The sequence below is a fragment of the Hippoglossus hippoglossus genome, chromosome 19, assembly GCF_009819705.1.
Source record: "Hippoglossus hippoglossus isolate fHipHip1 chromosome 19, fHipHip1.pri, whole genome shotgun sequence".
Taxonomy (NCBI): Eukaryota; Metazoa; Chordata; class Actinopteri; order Pleuronectiformes; family Pleuronectidae; genus Hippoglossus; species Hippoglossus hippoglossus.
The window spans coordinates 8,935,273-8,942,198 of NC_047169.1; positions in this window are offsets into that span (position 1 = coordinate 8,935,273).

A 6,926-nucleotide genomic window follows, 5' to 3' on the forward strand; every position below is an offset into this window, starting at 1 on the left:
CCAGCTGAAAATATTCATCTTTCTTGAATTTGCCTGTTTTTCTCGGCCATTGTCGCATAACTATGTTATAGTTATGCTTGAGTCTTATTTTTTAAAGACTCAAGCTCTTGAAACACTGGGGGAAACTTATCCCTGGCTCTGGTTTAAACTGGACTCACATCGGAGCAGCTTTGGTTTTGAAAAAAAAAAAAACAAGTCGCTGAAAATGGGAAGTGAGCTGCTCTGAGAGATGATAAATGCAGAACTCTTCCGAGTGTGATGAATTACGCCGGCGCTCGGGCTCATGTTTCTCCCTCTGTAAACAAACTGAAACAAGCTCTCCATCTCCAGAGCGCTCTATCTTTATTTACTTGCCTGTGGGCCGCCTCTGTCGGGGGACGTCCCATCGCAGTCACATTGTTAATTCCCGCTCATTAGACGGACGCACATTCACTCCAGTGTCTGATAAAATGACGTGGGTACAAAAAAAAAGGAAAAAGAATTGGTTGTGGGACTTGTGTGTGCCAGCTGGATCGTTGAGGCCTCTGGAAGTGGGGCGTAAAACAAACGATTCTCCAACGCTGCCCCCGAGGTTTCAGTGTACCAAATAGATTCATCAAGAACAAAAGCCCATTGCCAAGTGATTCATCGAGGTCTTTCTGGTTCACTTCACCATTAGCTGACACAAGCTTGAATGTTATTGGGCAATTAAAGGTAATGAAATGCTATGAAGTATTATGAAACGAGCGGCTGCACCGTTCCTACTTCAGATTTGGAAATGCATATTAATACACGCGGGAAAATGCGAGCACCTGGCAACCAGTTTTCTAACAGCTCACGCTTTTTTTCGTTGCTGCCCATCGGCCTTTAACGAAGCTATTACACGTGTATTTGACGACTCTCGGGTGAATTCACTTGGCTTTCACTCTGTTTTTTTTTTTTTCCTCCTCCAGTTCATTTAAGTGCAGTCGCTCTGAAGGATATAGGCCACGGTTTTCAACACCTCCACTCGGGCTGGGCTCGTCATCGGCAAACGCACACACATGCCTTCAGAGGAAGCCGGGTGTCAACCACACCTCTCAGGCCAGGGCCCGAGGTCGTCCACCCTTTTCCACACAAGTTACAAATTAGCAGCAGTTTACCTCGGCAGGGGCCGCAGCGATCAGTAAACACTGATATATTCCTCCTGCAGGGCAGCACATTGATTCTTTCCCTTGTGACCGCGGCTGCAGAGCAAGATTACCTTTCACATAATAGAGATGACCTCTTTTCAGGAGACGTGTCGGGGCGCGTATGACCTCACCGCTGCGGGATCCTATCGACAGACTTAATACACTGTCGATTGACTGACTGACTGACTGCAGCTGTTGTTGTTGCTCACGCTCCAGTTGGGGCCTTTCGGAACCTTTGCATCCAAACGTACACGGAGTGTCGTGATGTGTAACGTGGCCGCAGTTAACCCCGGTGTTGACATGCATCAAGTGTGCTCGCTCAAGTAAACACAGTTAGTCTGAGGAGATTAGCCGCTCTAATCACTTCAGTCAGCTCAGTCAACGGGGAAAATTTACAGGGAAGAATTTTAATCACTGCTTTAAGTCATTTATCAAATAAAAAAGCCAATTAATTTGATAGAGAGTCATTCCAGAACCGTACAAGTACTTAATACTCTGAGGATGATGTTTACCGGCAAACAAGTCTTCATCAAACCTACAATCACGGCTTTTTTCACTGTTTCCTATCAATATAAACCAAATCCCTTTGGGCTTTTCTCTGTTTTTCAGATTTAGGTATTTGCAGGATGACAGATGCGACTCTGGGAGTTTGAAAAAAGAAACAATCGTGTGTATTTTATCTGACATTTCAAAGCCTGAACAATAAATTACAATCAATACTTAGTGGTGAATCACTTTTTTTCTCAGAAACCTTGATGCAACTTTTAGAATCCGGTTCTACAGTCATACCAAAACACTGTCTGCAAGAATATCCCCAGGTCTTCTCTTCTTCCTCCCTTCTCCTCTCTTCTCTTCCTCTCCTCTTCCTCTTCCTCGTCCTCTCCTCTCCTCTCCTCTCCTCTCCTCTCCTCTGCTTCTATAAACTTCAAGTCATTAAGCTGATGATCTCATTTTCCTCATTGCATGACTGACACCTCAGGGATGCAAAGCCCCTGCAGCATGTGTCAGTCAGGAGGAGGAGGAGGAGGAGGAGAATGAGGCTCTTTGTTAAATGTGGCTGCTCACGCTCTCCTTACTGCACAAAGTTTGTAACTGAATCCAAGAAAGTTGTGATTGATTTTAAAACACGTGTCATGTCACAGAATCAGTGGCGTTGACTTTGAAACAAATAATTTTTTTACCATCCTCAAGGACATTTTCACCACTGTCTGTTTGTTTGTTTGGACATATTACCACGGAACCTGGTGGGAGGATACAATATGGGTCAGGGAAGAAACCATAACATTTTGGTGCAGATCCAGGATTTATGTTTCTGTTTCCCAGAGAATAATTCATGGAGCTAGACGGGGGGAAAAAATCTGGCACATTTAGGTGCATGATTTCTATGTGTGTGTAATTTGGTGCAGCTTGATTGAATTTAAGGGCCTGTTGGGCCTTGGCGGACGTATGCGCTCTACTAAGTGCCATTCAGATTTTATTTGTTGGAATGATTAAAATCTTGAGACCCTTGAGATCATTCTAGATCTTTACAGAGTAGACTCCACACACACACACAGACGTACACACACTGCTGGAGAGTGTGTCTGAGCAAACACTCGTATATGTTTCTATGTCATCTGTTTGGGTTCGACTCCGCTTACATGGCACGCACACTGCCGCTCTTGTAACGCACCTGCACTAACCCACCTTTAACAACTGCCAGCTGTGTGTTACCTTGAACTATTCGTCTCCGCTCGTTTGGCTCTTCCTGTTTGACAGGAAGCGGCGGGTCAGCTGACCAGACAACGCCGCACACCTGCAGGCCCTGAATGCGCCGTTATCCTTGGAAACATGCGCTTGTTTTGACAGCAGCCAGTTATTGGTCCCCTCCCTTCAGTGCACGTGTGTGTGTGTGTGTGTGTGTGTGTGTGTGTGTGTGTGTGTGTGTGTGTGTGGAGTGCTGGTCCATGCGGAGGCCTCTTTACCCGCTAAGCCACATGGTTTCCCCACATTTCATCACTCTCCTTCCCTTGTGGGCAGCAATGCCGACAGCCCTCGGTGACGTGGGCGTGCTCATAGGCTGCAGGACGGGGTTTGGATGGCGATGCCTGAATTTCCTCCTTCTACTCATTGCACCCCACCCACCCCCCTCACTCCAAACCCCCGACCCCTCCCTGCCAGTCTGAATGCAATCTGAGAAGCGCCTCGGCTCGTACACAGAGCACTCTGTACTCTGCTGACATGGTCAAAGCCGTCACAGGCCCCCTCCAGGGACGCGACCCCTGCTCAACCGCCCGCTAAAGCCTGCGAGACTTTGCCTCCCCAGACACAAAGCGTGACCTCCGTGATGTCATACCACCGAGTGCACGTGTGTGTGTACAATCCGGGGCGGGAGGGTGGTCGTATGTCACCGTGCAGTGTAAACGAACTGTCTCGCTCTGCGAAAGGTCTGAAGGGGCTTAAAGCTGACCTCCATTTTAAAGCCGTCTCTCTCCGCTCCAGCTCTCTGCCCTGAGGGTGTCCAGTTGCGTCTTGTAAAAGCCAAAGGATTCAAAGCTGGAGCGCTCACACCTCCGATCCTACAAACGCTTAGTGTCACTTTTCCCGACTATTTTACGTGAGAAGTCTTGTGCGACCTCAATGCTTCTCTTCTGTGTGGGTGCAGACATAACACTGACTCAACTGTTACCAGCTTGTACCTCACACACACACTCTGTAATTGGTTGTGCATCAATCTGACAAAGTGTGGGGCTGAAATGATACACAACAACTTAACTACACAACGAGCTCGTCTGGAAATGTCTGGGTGGTGCTGCTACATTGCTTATCACCCTGACCACATTCGAGTTGCCAAGCGGAGGTAGAGCGCCAACATTCAGCTTTATGATACACACGGTTTGATTTTGTTTATATGAAAAATTCCACGTCGGAAAAATAGTTTCTTTTTTTGGTGAAATGGAAAATAACTCACAAACCTAAAATATAAATGAAATTATAGTTGTAAAAAAAAGTAATAATAATAATAGTGCCCCTCCTTATAGGTTGTTCAACAATCCACTGATTAAATCACATTTAAATTCACAAAATTAGGATTTTTATTTGGATCGACGAGAAATCTACGAAAATGTTAAAAAAATGTCCGATCTCGCAATGTTGAGAAAGTGAAAAAAAAAGTGATCCGCACCAAAATTCAATGGATTCCTCTCTGACACACACCGCATCACTTTACCAAATTTGGTGGTTATCCGTCCTGTAGTTTTTGAGTAATCCTGCTAACTAACAAACAAACGTTGACGAAAACAACCGCCAAAATAGTAACGAAATAACACAAAGAAATCTGTGTCTATATAATCTTTAACCCACCATTAAAACCTCTGACACATCTGCACTGACTGTGGCTCATCTGACGAGACCGTGAATAACCTTCGGTGACAGTTCTCAAGTGACCCGCCGCCACCCTGTTGTGCTGTCAGTGCTGGTGGGGGTTGTGGTCATTGGGCACGGCGTGTCCCATCTTGTTGTCCTGCTATCTTCTCCCCGAACACAGCCTCCTTTCACTTCTGTCACTCCGCTGATTAAAGGCCAGGGGCCCCTCGGTGTGTCGCGCCGCCACACAGACGCTTCTACATCGTTACTGTTTAGCCTTTTCCCTCCTCGACTCATTACGCTAAAAAAAGAAAAAAGGGCCCTAACTGGTGCAAAGAGGAGGCTGGTGCATGTGTCTGACAAAGTGTAAATGTGACCTCACTGTGCAAGCACACAGATTCTCATGCAGCAGTGATCCAATCCATCACAAGTATGCTCTGGCCTTGTAGGCGAGTTGAACGCCACAGTTATGCTCTGTGAGATATTTGAGCATCTCAGTCTCCAAATTTATGAGGTGGCGTGCTTCCCTCAGAGCTACCTTACGCTCTCAAAGAATCCCAAGCATCGTCGCAAGTCTGAACAAACGCTCAGATAGTGGTATGCACTGTTGGATCAGTGATCCTGGAGGGTTTTTTCTCAGGCCTCAGAGTTGAGCAGGGGGGGGGAAGCAGACGAACGCAGCAGCAGCAGCAGCAGCAGTAACCCTGACACATGGCCCACATTCACAGCCGCCTCCCACGTCACTGTGCTCCTCAGAGAAAAAGACCCTTTTGTTTCCCAGCGCAGGGGAGGGAGCGAGGTCTCTGGGGTAAACCGCCGCTCAGCTCCACCACTCCACCCGCCATCAAAAACACACAAAAAGAGAAAGAAAGAAAGAAAGAAAGGGACCGGACTTCCCACCCCTGCCTGGCGTCCTCCCTACTCACTCGCCGCTTCAGCACACAAACACAGGCTCGTCAGTTGTACCATTACTACGCTTGTGATTGTCTTTTCCTGCTACTTAATTGGGTCAGTCCATACTGATGCATTAAAGACGTCTTCAACAATGACCTTGCTGTTGATGCGTGTGCTCGGCTCATAGCAGCAGCGGGAAGAACTCTTCCTTTCAGACTCTTCACTTCAGTGAAAGTAGAAAAAGTGACCAGACAAGAAAAACGTCCTCAAACTCGGCAAGATGTTCTCAAAAGTATCAAAAGTACAAGTTCTCGCCCTGAGTGACCCTGTAAGTGTTGTACTATGATGTATTTGAGTATAGTTGATTTTTACATGATTATTATCACTGATCAACAAGTGAGAATATGTTTAGCAGCTTAAAAACATTATTAGAAGTTCTCAAGTAAAGTAGAAATACCTCAATGTGATGGATTTCAAACTTTATTTTATATTTCAAATTTTGGATAATGGCTGCATTCTTTTTATGATTATTATTGAATCAAAAATACCATAATTAAGAAAGAAAAGAAATGGATTTAAACTCTAATAAAAAAAGACATGATGATTGGAAATCAATACATGTATTCTATAAATTGTCAGTATTTATTATTGTATTTAATGATTTTTAAATCTAATTATATAACTGTCACTAAACCTCTGTAAATATATCACATTTAAAAAGTGTGGGTCACCTCTCATCTGCTTTTATAGCCTTAATTTAAGATAGATTTAAAAAATAGGATTCAACATTTTTAAAGGAAAATTGGCATCACTTTTTACTCCCTTTCGGTTGGTGAGGTGAGACATGACGAGACAGACCGAGCTACAACGGGTGAGAAGTATTAGGCTGGAAAGAAATAAGAATTGGCTCCACTTTGCCAAAAACCCAGGGAGAAACTGCTGGTGAGCTCAGCCTCGTGATTCCACTGAGCGGCTGTTCAGCTCTATACCACCACGTAACTTCCCTCACCTGCCAACAGCTGCAGGTGCTGCTGTGCACCTGGTTACACTTTAACATTTTCAGCAGCTCTGTGATCCCTGTCAAAACGGGCTGGAGGAAATCTTTAGATATAACGTGAAGAGGTTTGTCTTTTTTCTGTCATTTTGAGCAGAGAACTCAACAAGTCCAAACAAGGACAGTGTCCACAGTTCGTTTCATAACTGCTGATCATGCACGCACAGGGCTTCCTGCAGGTTTTACACCACAGACCCTCTTGAGCTCCTTCACCTCCAGGAAGAATCCTTCAGGCAATCCTTCAAAGCATTTCCTCACTGGCTTCGCTTTTCAGTGTCTACGTCCATTTTCACATCCAGAGTTCACCAGAGTTTAGCTGCAGCCACATGGCTCCTCCCAGCTGTGGTTCTGCAGAGCGTGACACTTATCGTGCACTCTCATCATCGGCACCGTAACAAATAATCTGAGCCGGTCCCTGTCTGTCTCGACTTTGGCTTCACAGCCAGCGGCAGGGGGATCAGCTGACTTTAGGTTTCTTAGTG